Raw genomic sequence first — 15,773 nt, forward strand, 5'->3', positions numbered from 1 at the left:
ATACCTTCAGGGTGTAATAAAGTACAATATAGGTGCAAAAAGCACAATGCAGTGGTTAAAAATATATAAGCACAATGGCAAAGTAATAAAATAACATGATTATAGTTATTTTCTGGGCACCATTGTTTTAGAGAGGAACCATCTCACACTTAAATAACACTAACTTCCTGATCATAAGGCATTTGCTGACATGGATTCTGAGCACGAGATCGTTTCCCAACAACTCTCTTTTGTCTGCTTGCTTATGAAGAATGCTTTGGTGGGGACAGGAAGTCCAATGAATGTGTGAGGTTCATTTTTGGAAAAACGAGCAGTGCTCTTAGAAATCTGACATCTGGCACATGAGGGCAAGCTTGGAAGCTGGGCAGAACAAATGTCCCCATCCTGGCGTTTTATCTTGCTATGTACAACATATCTTGGCTGTGTCAAAGCAAAGGACAGACCCAGGAGTGTTGTGGGTATAGGTAGGCTTTCTTCAGCAAGGGTCTCGGCAATGTGCTTTGGTGAAAATCCTGGAGAGAGTTTGGCTATTTCTGGAGTTACCTCCAGAGAGCAGGTTTACAAAGAAGGTACTATTTATTTATTTATTTGAGATGGAGTCTGGCTCTGTCGCCCAGGCTGGAGTGCAGTGGTGTGATCTCAGCTCACTGCAACCTCTGCCTCTCGGGTTCAAGTGATTCTCTTGCCTCAGCCTCCCTAGTAGCTGGGACCACAGGCACACACCAACATGCCCGGCTGGCTAATTTTTTTTGTATTTTAGTAGAGATGGGGTTTTGCCATGTTGGCCAGGCTGGTCTCAACCTCCTGACTTCAGGTGATCCACCTACCAAAGTGCTGGGATTACAGGTGTGAGCCACCATCCCTGGCCTAATTTACTCTTTTCATTAAAATTTATCGGCTGTGTGCGGTGGTGGCTCACGCCTGTAATCCCAGCACTTTGGGAGGCTGAGGTGGGCAGATCACGAGGTCAGGAGATCAAAGCCATCCTGGCTAACACGGTGAAACCCCGTCTCTGCTAAAAATACAAAAAATTAGCTGGGCGTGGTGGCAGGCACCTGTAGTCCCCACTACTCGGGAGGCTGAGGCAGGAGAATGGCTTGAACCTGGGAGGCAGAGCTTGCAGTGAGCCAAGATAGCCACTGCACTCCAGCCTGGGCGACAGAGACAGACTCTGTCTCAAAAAAAAAAAAAAAAAAAAATTTATCTGGGTAGCTGGCTGCCAGTTTCTGTTTTTTCAGCAATTTAGGTAGAAAGTGAGGAATTGGTGGATTGCTAGATGGATATATGGAGTAAGATAAATCCTACCATTTTTTTTTTTCCAACCTCCATGCCGTTTTAGTATTGGTAACACCAGGGTAAAATGATGAGCTACAACAGCCTGGAAATGGGAAAGGTATGCAGGCGTTTGGGCATGGACAGTGGTGCCCTGCTTTGGCGTTAATGCTGTGGTTTATGAATTAATTTTGTAATTAATGTATAATACATAATGTATAGGATATTTAGTATATTGTGAAAGAGAGTGGTAGGGAGAGAACAGGAAAGAGTGCCAGGTCATGAGGGAGACTTTTGTGTGTGTTTGAAGTGGCCTCTCCTTAGGGCAGGTGGTGAAGCAAGACCAGAACAAATGGGAGGGTGGAGAGGCAGGGTGAGCTGAGGTTTCCCTGCAGAGAAGGCAGCTCAGTCTAGAAGAGAAATCTTAAGGCAGAGGATGAACTCAAGGGCCTACAGCACCCAGTGCTAATGGGGGTAAGTGCCAGAGGCCTGGAGGTAAACTGGATGTGAATTGCAGAATACATGAAGGCCAAAGTGGGCAGCCCTGCTACTTGTAGCTCTGGACTCATGCTGCAACACCAGAAGGCAGGCTAATGCTGCCAAAGAGAAGCTGGGAATACCGATTTTTTTTATAAGAATCTCCAGGTTTAAAAAAAATGGCAGTTGGTTAGATTTTTTCTTAAACATTGCAAAAGCCGATTCAAGCTGTAGTGTTAAGTTTTGCTTCCGATTGCCAGTAAGACCTCTGTTTTGGTATCTTAGTCCCAAGATGGTCACAGTCAGGTGATATGGGAGCAAGGCAGGAAAACATCCCAGGTAGAAGTATCAGAAGGGGAAAAGGACAGGGGTAGAAAATAGCCTTGGGTAGGACTGGGGCACAAAGCCAGGATGTGAGCCAGTGATGATGGATATAGCCAATGGAGGGGAGCTAGATCAAAGGAAGACGGGCCCAAGTCACAGTAATCATGGGATCAAGATTTATAAGGAGGTGGGTGCGGCGGCTCACGCTTGTAATCCCAGCACCTTGGGAGGCGGAGACGGGTGGATCACCTGAGGTCAGGAGTTCGAGACCAGTCTGGCCAACATAGTGAAACCCTGTCTCTACTAAAAATACAAAAAATTAACCAGGTGTGGTGGTGTGAACCTGTAATCCCAGCTACTTGGGAGGCTGAGGCAGGAGAATCACTTGAATCCAGGAGGTGGAGGTTGCAGTGAGCTGACCACCATTGCACTCCAACCCAGGCAACAGAGTGACACTCCATCTCCAAAAAGTACATTTGCGAGGGCTTGGGATTTATCTTGTAACCATTATTGCATATATTGGGTGTTGTTAGTTAAATTGGGTTCCCCCAAAATATACGCCCAAATTCTAATCCCTGGTACTTGTCAATGTGACCTTACTTGGAAACAGGGTCTTTGCAGATGTAATTAAATTAAAGATCTCAAGACATCATTTTGGATTAACTGGGTGGATTAATTGGATCCTAAATCCAATGACTAGTGTTTTTATAAGGCAGATTTGAGACATACAGACCCTGAGGAGAAACACAGCAGAGAAGGCCATGTGAAGATGTAGGCAGAGAGTGAAGGGATGTGCCTACAAGCCACGGACACCAAGGATTGCCGCAGCTAGCAGCAGCTAGGAGAGACGGGTGCAACGGACACTCCTTCAGAGCCTCCAGAAGGAGCCAACCCTGACCACACTTTCATTTGGGACTTCTGGCCTCCAGAAAGCTGAGAGAATTAACTTGTGTTGCTTCAAGCCACAAAGTTTGTGGTAATTTCTTACAGCAGCCCTTGGAAATTAATACACTGGGCTTCTACATAAGTTTCATTAGGAAACTGCAGGGGTAGATGAAGGAGAACTCCTGCAAGGTTGAAGAGTGGGGAATGACCTGGTCAGATTTGAGTGAGGGGAGGATCCTTCTGGCAGCCACTCAGGAGGGAAGAAGGCACAGTCCAAAAGAGCCTCTTAGAATCCCTTCAGGCTCCACATGGGACATGATGAAGACCCTGACCTGTGGGACTAAAGATGGAGCTGAAGGGACAACTTCGAGGAGCACTACATTTAGGAGGAAGAATTGGCAGGATTTGGTGATTGCTATGGGATGGGTGGCACTGAAGGTGGGAGATGAGATGAGGGCAGGGATTGGTTATTTCCAGGTCACTAGGATGATGGCAGTGGCGGTTGCACTTGCTGAAATAGAGACTCCAGGAGAAGTAGCAGGCTCAGTGCAAATATGGTGAGGTCTGTTGTGGGCGAGTTCAGCTTGAAGTGACTGCTGATCATACAGGTGAGGATGACCAGCAAGCTGTTTGTTTTTTTCTATCTTACATGGAGGATTTGGAGAACTCTAAGAGGGACAGCTGTAAGGTGAAATCGTGAGGTGGTTGAGGTAGCCCAGGAGTGTGCATCTGTTGAGAAGAAACACGTGCTCCCTGCCTTTGTTTCTGCTTTTTCTTTTTGTTTTTTTCTTTTAATTATGTAGAAAACATGTTTACATCTTAGAAGAAAAAGACTGACTCAGTGTTGTAGTCAACATTTATTTTTGGCTTCTCAGCATCCCTTCCCTTCTGGATGCAGTACCCTGATTTTTTGTTGGAGGATTACCTGTTTCATTCTCGGTAACCCCCTTCTCAGCTCCAGGAGCCACCAGCTGACCTAGGCTTGGCAATCACAGCACTATCTCTCTGGCTACAGTGACCAGGAATTGGTTATTTTGTGATAGTCGTATGACCTAGAATGGACAGTGGCAGCCCTGCATGAGAACTTTTTTCGAAGTTATCATGAAAGAGAAGATCTATGTCGTGGATAAGTTGCTAGGCTGAAAGTGTGTAAACCTGGAGCTGCAGGTGGGCATCTGGGCCGTGACACAGGAGATCCTGCTGGAGATAGGAGCTGATGGAGAGGAAAGCAGAAAGGAGAGATGATGGCTTTGAGTCACCAGATCCCCTTTTGCCTTAAGTCAGTGTGAGGTTGCATTTATTTCTTTTACAACTAAAAAGGCTGCGGATTAGCGCCTCAGTAATATATTGCTTTCTGCTAGCTGCTGGTCCCTGGAGTGGATTTCTTCAGTGGCACTATGCCGGACATCAGCACACTCTGGATTATGCATTGAAGAGAGGAACATCAAACCAAGCTTTCAGGGCCATAGTGTGAGGGAGGCCAGCATCTTTCTCGGAGAAAAGGAAGGCTGTCACAGCAGAGGCAAATCAAATGCTATCTTTTTTTTTTTCCTGTGAAGTTTGGCAGTATTTCCCTTGACAGAGAGCTACAAAGTGATTCTTTTAGAGGCTACAATTACCAATTGGTCTGCCTGGGAAAAAAGTGAATCAAGCGTCTCTACAACTTCATTACTGTCATGCTCATCTTTTCATCTGTGGCAAAAACAACCAACTAAAAATGTGTGGGTGCACATTTTAAAGCTATCACAAAAAGTGTGATGCTTCTATGTATATTATTTAATTATGCTTTGAGATATTTCCTCTGAAACTGACTAATGAATGTTAATTTTCCCTCTGCTATGACCCTACTCTCCCATTAGACATTTGACTTTGAAAGTGGTTCTCTGGGATCCCTTTGAGCTTCCCCAAGTCACTTATTGTGCAAGATTAAGCACTGAAAATATGATGCCAATGACATGTTTTTCTCATGTCAGTAAAATGGAAACTAAAATAAACTGTCACTGAGTTTTTAGTCTTTTCAAGGTATTTTTTTCCGATCACCAAACTAAGAATTCTATGGATTGATTCCAGTGTGGCTATATAGTTGCTGTTCTGATCCTATCAGTATGCATATGTATATGTAATTAACAACGACTTTAGCTATTAAATCTATCTACCTTGATTTTAAAAAGAGGCTTTAGAAACAGGGGCACAATGCCAAGATTTATTATTCAAAGTGGAGGATATAACAAATAAGGTGATTGTATTCATTCATTTATTCATTCATTCATTGAATGCTCCCATCTTCATGAGCATGGAATGGCCTAGGTAACTTGACATATAGAGAACCAGAGGCCACAGGTGGTACTAGCAGACTTATGTTCTGGTGTTCACAACTTTAAGTGTCCTTCTTGAAAAAAGAAAAGCCATCACTGCAATCCTAGACATCACAGATTTGTAGAATTTTATTTGGAAACTGGACAGAAAGTCAGATCCCTTTTAACAATTTATTGTCATAATTTTATATTTAAAGATTCTAAGCCTTAAGGAGGTTGAATAGAATGTTGTACCGCTGAGAAAAGAAGCCTGGATTCTTGTCTCCTAGTCTATGAAAATCTCTGCAGACAATTAAGCCATTAATATGTTAACATTTATTGGGGTATGGTTTTATGCCAGGCACTGTGCAGCATATATGAATGACATCATAGTCCCTGTCCTGAAAGGGAGTCATGAAGTAGCAGGAAGACAGGCACATCAACAAACAGTTTCAGTGTACTGGAACAAGTGTTCAAAAAGAGGTATCATACTAGGATGTGAAAGGATTTCATAGGGAAGGTGGCAATTGAAGTGAATCTTGGAGGATGAGTGAAAGCCTGCCAAGTGGACAAAGCAGAGGTCTTCCCCATGAGAGATGAGTGAGCATGTCCAAAGATGTGAAAGGTAAGACATGGTCATGGAGCTGACAGCCTGGCTGGCCATGGGAAACACACTTGTGAGGGTCATGGGGCATGAGATCAGAAAGGTAGGCAAGGATTAGACCACTTTATATGCTGTGTTAAGGACTTTTCACTTTAGCATGAAGGCAATGGGAAGGTAGGGAAAGATGATAAACAGAGGCCTGATTGGATTTGCATATGGTAAGCATGGAGCATGGATTAAAGGAGATGAGGAGTAGGAAGACGACTTAGGAGCTGACCCAATGGTCCATTTAATACACAACAAAAGCCTCAACAATGGCAGTGGCCTGGGAGTGATGCATGATTGGAATGTAAAATAATTTGAAGAGAATTTAGACAGGAGAACAAAACAGGACATGGTGATTAATTGAATAGAGGGGTGTTGGTGACAGAGGAGCAGGAGTATGAGGCACGTTGAGTTTTGTAGCTTGAGAAATTAGGGATTTGGTGGAGCCATTTCTCAGGTCAGAGGTTAAATGAGGAAGCCGACTTGGAGCTTTATGACTCATAGAAGGCTCTGAAAAAGTCTGCAGACTTGGGGATGATGCCTTCCCATGGTGCCTGACAGCAATGTTTCCAGAAAGGAGTTGCCAGTGTCCAACACACTGTTCTAGCTCTCAGCTAGAGCCGGAGTGTAAACAGCTTAGTTTCTTTTCATTTTGTACTTTTTTATTTTGAAAAAATCAGAAAGCCCAGTGTTCTATAAACCTAACTTTGGAGGATTTCTTTCTCCACTTTGTCCATGGATGAGGACTTGCAGAATAGCCTGACATTACTGGCAAAAATAAACAAACAAACTGGGCGCAGTGGCTCACACCTGTAATCCCAGCAGTTTGGGAGGCCAAGATGGGAGGATCATGAGGTCAAGAGATCGAGACCATCCTGGCTAACATGGTGAAACCCTATCTCTACTAAAATACAAAAAATTAGCTGGGCATGGTGGCACACACCTGTAGTCCCAGCTACTTGGGAGGCTGAAGCAGGAGAATTGCTTGAACCTAAGAGGCGGAGGTTGCATTGAGCTGAGATCTTGCCGTTCTACTCCAGCCTGGGTGACAGCGAGAGACTCGGTCTCAAAAAAAAAAAAAAATAAATAAATAAATAATGAAAAAAATAAATGAATAAATAAACAAACACTAGATTTAAAGGAAGACAACTATTTTAGCAGATGTGTTTCATGATATGTTGAAAGCAGAGTGCAATGTGGCTAGAACAAAGAGCACATTTAACCTCTATGTAATGTAGAAAGTGCCATAGATGCTTCCAGTTGCTTCTTCCTGCTTATTAAATAAGAATGATGAAAGCCACCATTTTAATCTATCTTCCCTAATCTCTGTTCGACAGCCAGATGGGATTCTCCTCCTTTCAAAGCTCATGTACACACTAGAGATAAGTTTATATAATACACTAGATTCTCACCAAATTGGTATAAGCCCCACTCTCCTGCTGTTAAAGCATCTTATGGATTTTTAAACAAACAATATTTCTTTTTAGATGAAATCTTTATTATTGTTTGACAATTGGATATTAAACTGGAATGAAAATCTGAATATAAAGACATGCAAAAATAAAACGAGTCAAGCTAAAAGTGTTAATGTCATTTAGTGCGAACACACTTGCTTGGCGGGGCTCAGAAATGATTGTCTAGTGACTTGATTTAGCATTCTTTGGGCAACCAATAATTAAGGGTGTTTGGAAGAAACTTAAGAAAAATTTTTTTTTTTGGATAACAGTCTCTGAAGGTGGTTTTCACTCCTGTTTAAGCAGCAGGACTGTTCTTCAAGTGAAACCACAGGAACTACACCATATATTCAGAACCCAACTGAGAAAAGTAAAGTTGTGACTCATAGCCTGGATGGAAAGGGACAGTCAAGCTCTGGATCCCCCTCTAAGTCCCCCAGCATCCTCCCCAAGGCAAGTAGTGGAACGTCTAAGGCAACTCAGAGAACACTTTGAAAACCACTCACAAGGAAAAGCAGAGATGGCCATGATCTCCCACATCTTAGAAGATACACATTTTGGCCAGGCGTGGTGACTTATGCCTGTAATCCCAGCACTTTGGGAGGCCGAGGCGGGTGGATCATGAGGTCAGGAGATCGAGACCATCCTGGCTAACGTGGTGAAACCCCGATTCTACTAAAAATACAAAAAATTAGCCAGGTGCGATGGCACATGCCTGTAATCCCAGTTGCTCTCCTGAGGCAGGAGAATTGCTTGCACCTGGGAGACGGTGGTTGCAGTGAGCCAAGATCACACCACTGCACTCCAGCCTGGGTGACAGAGCGAGATTCTGTCTCAAAAATCAAAAACAAAAAAAAAAGAGGATACACATTTCAAACTGGAAATGGCAATTCTCTTGGTAATACTTGGGTGTGTCTTTTAAAAATTACCTTTGTTCGCTTTAGAGGATGGTATGTTTTTAGGGCTGGCCACAGCTCTTCCTCTGTCTAGGTTGGTGCATTCAGGAAAATTCTCTTTTCTATAGTCACATGGAGAAGTTGCTTTGATCATTTTGAAAATGTAAACATGCTACATAAATGCAAGGCAAAGGGTGCTCATAGCGGTATCAATGACATTCCATTGTTTGGTTTCTATCATAGTAGTTATGAATCTTATTCCTAGATGTGAATGTGTGAGAGATGTCATGCTACCTCGTTTTCCTAAATTTAATGAAGTCTGTCTCTGAGTTCTTATCCCATTACGACTGCAGGAAATTTAGTATCATCCATTGCTTGGGCTTCAATCTGACTCTGTCCCAGGGTCGTAGGAAAGTCCCAGAGATGTTGAGGTGGCAGATCATTTGGCATAGTTGTCCTTCCTGGTCACAGGCAAATTGCTAATTTCCTAGGAACTTCATGTTAAAAACCAAATGTTCTTGAATTTGTACCATTGCTTCTGAATCTTTCTGGGGGCAAGAATGCTGTATGTCCCCCAAGGTTGACTCATCCTAGGATAGTTTCCCAGGGAATTTATGAGCAGACCACAATAATATTCTCCCAGGATGGCTGTATGTATTCTCTACTCAGTGATGAAACCCTTTATAACAGGTGATTTGATTCTTTACCAAAGGATCATGAAACCATTTTGCCCCAGCTCTTCCCTCATTTCTGACTTAGTTCTGAATGCTGCTGCTTTTACCTAACTATCAATATTACTCATTTTTCTATCACTACACAAATAGCGTGTATGCACTCTGAGCTATTTAAAACATTGGCAGTGTCTTGGTTCCTTCCCTGCACCCCCACACCCCCGGTCTCTCTTCCAGGAGTTATTTGCTATAATAGATGTGCTGGCTATTTTTTCACTGGCACTCTTGATAGAAGCTGCCTGGCAGTAAATACTGCACCCTACTACAGACTGCATCCAACCGGATTTCTTAATCCTTAGCTTGTTCCAATACTGGTATGGCTGAGTTAGCACATGGGGTGCAATAAAACACTGGGGCTGGTCTGAGATAGAGAGAGACAAAAAAGCCTTCCTCATTCTCAAAATTCTTTCAAAAGGCTTTATTTCTGGAGTCAGAGCTAAAACAGGCTAAAGTCCATATGCAAACGATGAACTTTGAAGTCCAGGCTGCTGAGACTCAGCAGAGCTTTAGATGGTGAATGCAATCATCATTGCTTGCAATAAGTTTGCATTGCCATTTTGTAAGCTGCCTTCTTATGTGTAAAAACAGAATGGAAGGCTTAAAAAAAAATCTTACTGCCTCTTGGCCACCCTTAAATTACACTGTTCTCAAAAGCCATTTTTCAATGGAGCAGAAAATATGGGGCCATGTAGCATCTCCAAATTCCATTAGTAAATACAGTGAAAAAAGAAAAAAAGGACTGATATAAAAAATTTTAAAATCGCATTTGCACAAGAAGTAAGGTGATTTCCATAAGGAGATTTCTGGTTTGTAAGTCTGTGAAGGGCATATAGGAAAATCAGAATTACTGACATATTTGGTATTAACTAGTGAACAAGTTGTGGAGACTGCTAGCTGTCCACCAAAACCACTTTTCTATTTCCTTCACGGTAATGGAAGCTGTACAATGACTGCCTAGACATCTTACACTTCCCAATTGCCTTTGCAGTTCGGTGAGGCTAGGAGGCATAAAAGGAGAATATAGTAGTTTGTAGTCTCAGGCCTGGACTTCAGAATTTTTTTTTTTGGCAGTAATGACATGACATGACTTCGGATTGCAGGAAAAGCAATCAGAAGTCATTATTTCCTTGAATAGCAAAATCTTTAAATCATAGTATTCTTAGGAATGCATCTTACCTATCAAAAGCTAACAGCATGTGTGGATGTGGTGAGCATCCGGCTCATAGCTATACTTGATTGTACTCATATTCCTCACCAGGTGTTCAGTTCAGAATAGCATAAACTCTTTGTAAGGTGTGGTCATATCCTTAAGTCAGTGAAAAATGTAGGAGTTAAGCTGGATAAAGGGCCATTTAGAGAAATATTGAAGGCAGATGGAGATTTAATTCACATTGAGAGACCAAGGCTAGGGTGTGCTGGCCTGGCAGGGGATAGAGGCTTGGCATGGTGGTGGAATGCTTGGGTGTGGGGTGGAAACATGAGGGAGAAGGCTTATATTCAAAGCAGAACTGGAAGGCCTGGGGACAGGTGAGCAGATAAGAGTATAAATTGACAGCAGGGCTCACAACAAAGGTTTCTGGAAAGAGTCTAGCAGTTTGGTGTTAGGAGGAAGTAGATGTCAAAGGGATATTAATGCAGGTGGCTACAAAGCCTGAGCAGGTGGTCAGCAACCTGGAGATCCACGGAAACTGAAGAGGCAAGACAAAGAAGGCAAAATGGATGCACAATGAAAACATAAAGGGGAGATTTTGATAGGGATGCCAAGCTGACATTAGCCAGAGGCTTTCTCAGATTCATTTAGGGCAGTGCCAGACCTGCAAAGGGAGCTACCTGCTGCTTCATCTCTGCTGCCTTTATCAGCTCTGGTGGAGACAGTCATAGCAGAAGTGAAACTCAGAGAGCTCCTGGTGGCCAGAAAGAGAGTCATCTCATTGTTCTTGTAGTGGAGAAAAGACGTGCACCGCCTCAGAGGGTACAGTTGTAATGGCATACTGCTTTCGGGGCTTGATGGGCTTCAGTCTTAGCCCATGTCAAAGTCCTGGTGCCTTTTCCAAACGGAGTAGTCACACCAAGGTTAAAAGCAGAGAAAATACAAAGGGAGCCTTCACAGCCCTTTGGAAACTCAACCATACCAACTGTTTGGCCTATGTTCCTTGAAGTTTTACATGGAAGAGATGCCAGAAAGAGAGTACTACAGCAATAGACTTCTCTCATTTCCAAATTGTGGTTGTGTTCCTAGAATCTTCCTGTCAACAGGAGAACTCACTCTTTCAAATGGGAAGTAAGCTCTCTTCTGATCTTTCCTAATAGAAAGTAGGCCAAAGGTTTTTCTAGGACAGCAATGTCATTTTGAATTTCATGGTTACCCACGGCAGCTTCCAGTGGAGGCTTGATTTATATCCGGATCCTCGTGATTTTAGAGATGAAGTCAGCTTTGCTCTGGGATTCTAATTTCCAATTAACAAACACATTATTTTATGATAACTCTGGTTTCATGACTAACAAGGATGATTAACAGAAGGTCAACTGTATTCAGAAGGGCAGGGTAACCCTAAGAGTCCCATGTACTTTTTCCTTAGAGATAACAATATCCAATGTTGTTATGAATTTTCATGAGAATTAATACTCGGATTTGCGTCTCTGCTGAAGGTCTTTGATGACGGAACTAAAACAAGCAGGCAAATAGCTCTTCGAGCTTCATGTGGGAAAAGCCCTTAATTTATTACTAACATCTTGTTAATCATAGAAAAACTGGAGCAAGGGAAATGGGATCAGTTAACTTTGAGTATGTACAGTGCTGTGGCGGTTTTGCACCTTGAAGATAACCTTAGTCAGAGTGGAAGCCAAATACCTGAGTCCAAGCTGGGTGCAGTGGTTCCCTCTTGTAATCCCAACACTTTGGGTGGCTGAGGTAGGAGGATTGTTTGAGCCCAGGAGTTCAAGATCAGGTTGAGCAACATATTCAGACCCCATCTCTACAAAAAATAAAAAAAATTAGCTGGGTGTGGTGGCATGCGCCTGTAGTCCTAGCTACTTAGAATGCTGAGGCAGGAGGATTGGTTGAGCCCAGGAGTTCGAGTCTGCAATGTGCTACCATTATGTCATTGCACTCTAGCCTGGGCAACAGAGCAAGACTTCATTTCTAACAAACAGATGGACAAAACCCAGGTCTAGATTAGTAACAAAACATTTAAGCTCCGATTCTTTTTATCATAGTCTTATTGCTCCTGACCCCAAGCTTTCCTCCAGTTTGCACTCCTGAGACACTCCATGCACATTTTAAGTGGCCTAAAAGGAGTGTTGCCAATCAGATGGTTTGTTACTAAACTCTCAGAATCCCTAATTAAATGTCCAGCCCCTGAGATCAAGGATTTGGGTATGCCAGGGTGTTTTACAGAGCTTTCGTTTTATGAGCTTGAGAAATATTCCTATTCTTCTCTTCATGCCAATCCACATCTCCAGAAAATTGAGGAGAGGGCAGTCCCTGGGCAAGCCTTCTTGCTTTTACTCAGAGACTATTTTTCTTGCCAATTTTCCTAATGGTCTTTGCCTGAAGAGGAAGGGAGTTCCAGTGGGAACCTGATTTATGTGTTTAAGATGAAATCTGGATTGTAATTTCCCAAGAACAAACATATTACTTTATAACAAGCAAATACCCTCGCAGCCTTGCCTTTGGTTTAGAGACCAACAAGCATGAGTAGCAGAGGGTCAATGTGGCAGATGCTGTAGATCTTCCTGCTTAAGACCTCTTCTTTCTAGCACGTCCTCCTAGACATGGTAGCCTGGTAAGCTGGAAACTGTATCTCACAGATTCCTTTGCAGTTAGAGGTACTTCTGACCTTCATTCTTCAAGTGGACACATCCACATCAGATTTGGAAGGAGGAAAAGAGCAAGTGGCTGTGGCTATATGCATAGAGATCTAACCTTCTGGCCAGTGTAGGTCAGAGGCAGTGTAGTTCTGGGGCTGGTGGCTGCAGAGGCAGCTCCTCATTTCGGCACTTCGTAGTTGCAACCGAGGCCTGTGCTGCAACCAAATCTTTTAATGTGGCACTTCTCTGGAGGAGTCAAGGAAGTTGTTTCTGAAATTTCTGTTTAGAGCCTGTTCTTTCAAATCACCCAGTGGCTTTGTGAGCTAGGTTACTTTCTATAATAATTCCCTTTCCCTTTATATTATCAATAATAGATTCTGTGGTCTGCAATAAAAAGCACTGACTGATAAAGTGAATCTCTTTGGGTAGTCTGGATGGCAGAATCCTTTCAGTCGTATTAAAGGGTCACAAGTAGGCTTCCCTGCTCTGTCTCTCTTCCATTTTTACTGCTGGCCCCACCCCAGGGATGTGGCCTGTACATCATTTTTTTTTTCTGGCTATCATCTTTCTTTCATTTTCTGCGATCTAACTCTTTTTTTTTTTTTTTGAGATGAACTCTCGCTTTTTCACCCAGACCAGAGTGCAGTGGCTCTATCTCAGCTCACTGCAAGCTCCGCCTCTCCGGTTCACGCCATTCTCCCGCCTCAGCCTCCCTAGTAGCTGGGACTGCAGGCGCCCGCCACCGAGCTCGCCTAATTTTTTTGTATTTTTAGTAGAGATGGGGTTTCACAGTGTTAGCCAGGATGGTCTTGATCTCCTGACCTCGTGATCTGCCCACCTCGGCCTCCCAAAGTGCTGGGATTACAGGCGTGAGCCACCATGCCCGGCCTCTGGGAAGGATATGAATATTTACATATCTGTAAGCCACAAAACTCATATTCATTTTCAATTTCTTGTTACTCTCCATGATAGAAAGCAGAATGGGGCTGCTCACAAAACCCAGTGGATGACAGAGGTTTAGGCCTCCTCCTTCATGAAGTTCCGCAGGAGTTGTCCCCTGTCCACAGTGAATCATAGCAGGAACTAGACTTGCTCACTGCTAGTCTCCTCTTTCACACACTTCTCAGGAGAGTCTCACACAGTTGTCACACCATCTTCAATCCCTAGGAATGTTCCCCTTCAAATTACTCCTTCTTCTAATGAGTGAGGTTCTCTAGCAATTACAACTCTGCTTTCAAATTCTAGTGGCTCAATTGTGTATAAAGAGGAAGGGAAATATGCCTGTTATTCTGGTGTCATTATTCATGCTCTTGCTCTGTTCGTCCTCCTTATAGCCACAGTCATTTGAATCCATCTCTGATACTCACTTACTAGCTTAACCAACCCTCAGACCCAGGTGTGGTCTACCCCTCACACACCACTTGCAGCTGGGGCACTATCTTTCAAACTTGTTTCTCCAAGTTGCTTAGTTCAGGTAACTTTTCCTGTGCTCTGTCTTTGCCAAAACATCAGCTTTTAAGGCCTGCTCATTCTTTTAGGAAGCAACACTAAAAAACAAGTGTTTAGATTAGAAGAAGGTGTACAGGACAGACTTCAGACAGGTGGAAATTTAGAAAACAGATTAAGCGTCTTGGATAGCATTTTAAAGAATTTGTACTTCTAGAATTCATACTGCATCCAGATCCGGAAGAAGTCAAAATAGCAGGGACAGGGGAGGTGATATGACAGTGTCAAAAAAGTTACAGGCCGAAACGAAATATAAAAGAGGAAGTTTTACACCTTTTAAGGGGGCACAATCAATATAGCCATTTAGTTTCTGTGGCTCTGCTATACCACATAGACTGTTAATTGTCATGAACTTGCTTTTCCTCTGAGGGTCTATTTATATCCTGTTGGAGAGCCAGTGGCACTGAGTCATGGCAATGTGCAGAGCTAGAATTAAGCAAGCTGGTGATTACTTATGCCTGTACAAGCAAGGGGCCAGTCGTTTGGGCAAAATTCCAGCAGCATTCCCTTCCATCTGCTGATAAAAAAGCCTTTTCTATGTTGGGCTATTGCACTGAAAGCAACTCCTTTGGAGAAGACAAAGTGGTATAGTAAAAAAGGACTGAACATAGAGAGATTAGTTCTGGTTATGAATCTTGATTTATTCCTTAATACTGCATTGACCTTGGTCAAGTCAATTACTATCTGGGAACCTTAAACTTACCACCACTGAGTTAGAAATATGTATTTATTTTTCTTTTCTTTTTTTTTTTTTTTTATTTTGGAGACAGGGTCTCACTCTTTTACCCAGGCTGGAGTACAGTGGTGTGATCCTAGCCCACTGCAATCTCAAACTCCTGGGCTCAAGTGATCCACTCCCCTCAGCCTCCCAACTAGCTAGGACTACAGGCACATGCCACCATGCCTGTTTAATTTTTAATTTTTTTGTAGAAACAAGATCTCTCTATGTGACCAAGCTGGTCTCAAACTCCTGGCCTCAAGTGATCCTCCTGCCTCGGCCTCCCAAAGTGTTGGGATTACAGATGTGAGCTGCCATGCCTAGCTGGAAATATGGAGTTACAGATGTGAGCTTCCATGCCCAGCTGGAAATATTTATATTTTTCTATCTTGTGCCCTTCTGGGATTAATGAGAAGGTCAAATGGGATAGCGTATTTGTTGACACTATAGAAACAATAACATGCTTTAGGCAGCTCAACGGTCAAACCAGGCAAGTTCTGTTAAGAAGAAATATATTCTGGTTAGAGTAGCAAACTATCTAATTATCAGCCACAATCTCTAAGTTCATTAGGAATCTTTTAGTTGTGAGGGACAAAAATGGTCTCCAGTGTCGTTAAGCAAATAGGTGAAATTTCACAAAGTTCTTGGGGGCTTCAGAATTGATAGGAGATTGAAGAACTAGAATTGGGAAAGTGGACAGAAGCCAGGAGAGTCAACAATCAGGGAGTAGTGCCGTCATGTTTTAGCAGAAGCAGCC

The sequence above is a fragment of the Hylobates moloch genome, unplaced genomic scaffold, assembly GCF_009828535.3.
Source record: "Hylobates moloch isolate HMO894 unplaced genomic scaffold, HMol_V3 SCAFFOLD_6, whole genome shotgun sequence".
Lineage (NCBI taxonomy): Eukaryota > Metazoa > Chordata > Mammalia > Primates > Hylobatidae > Hylobates > Hylobates moloch.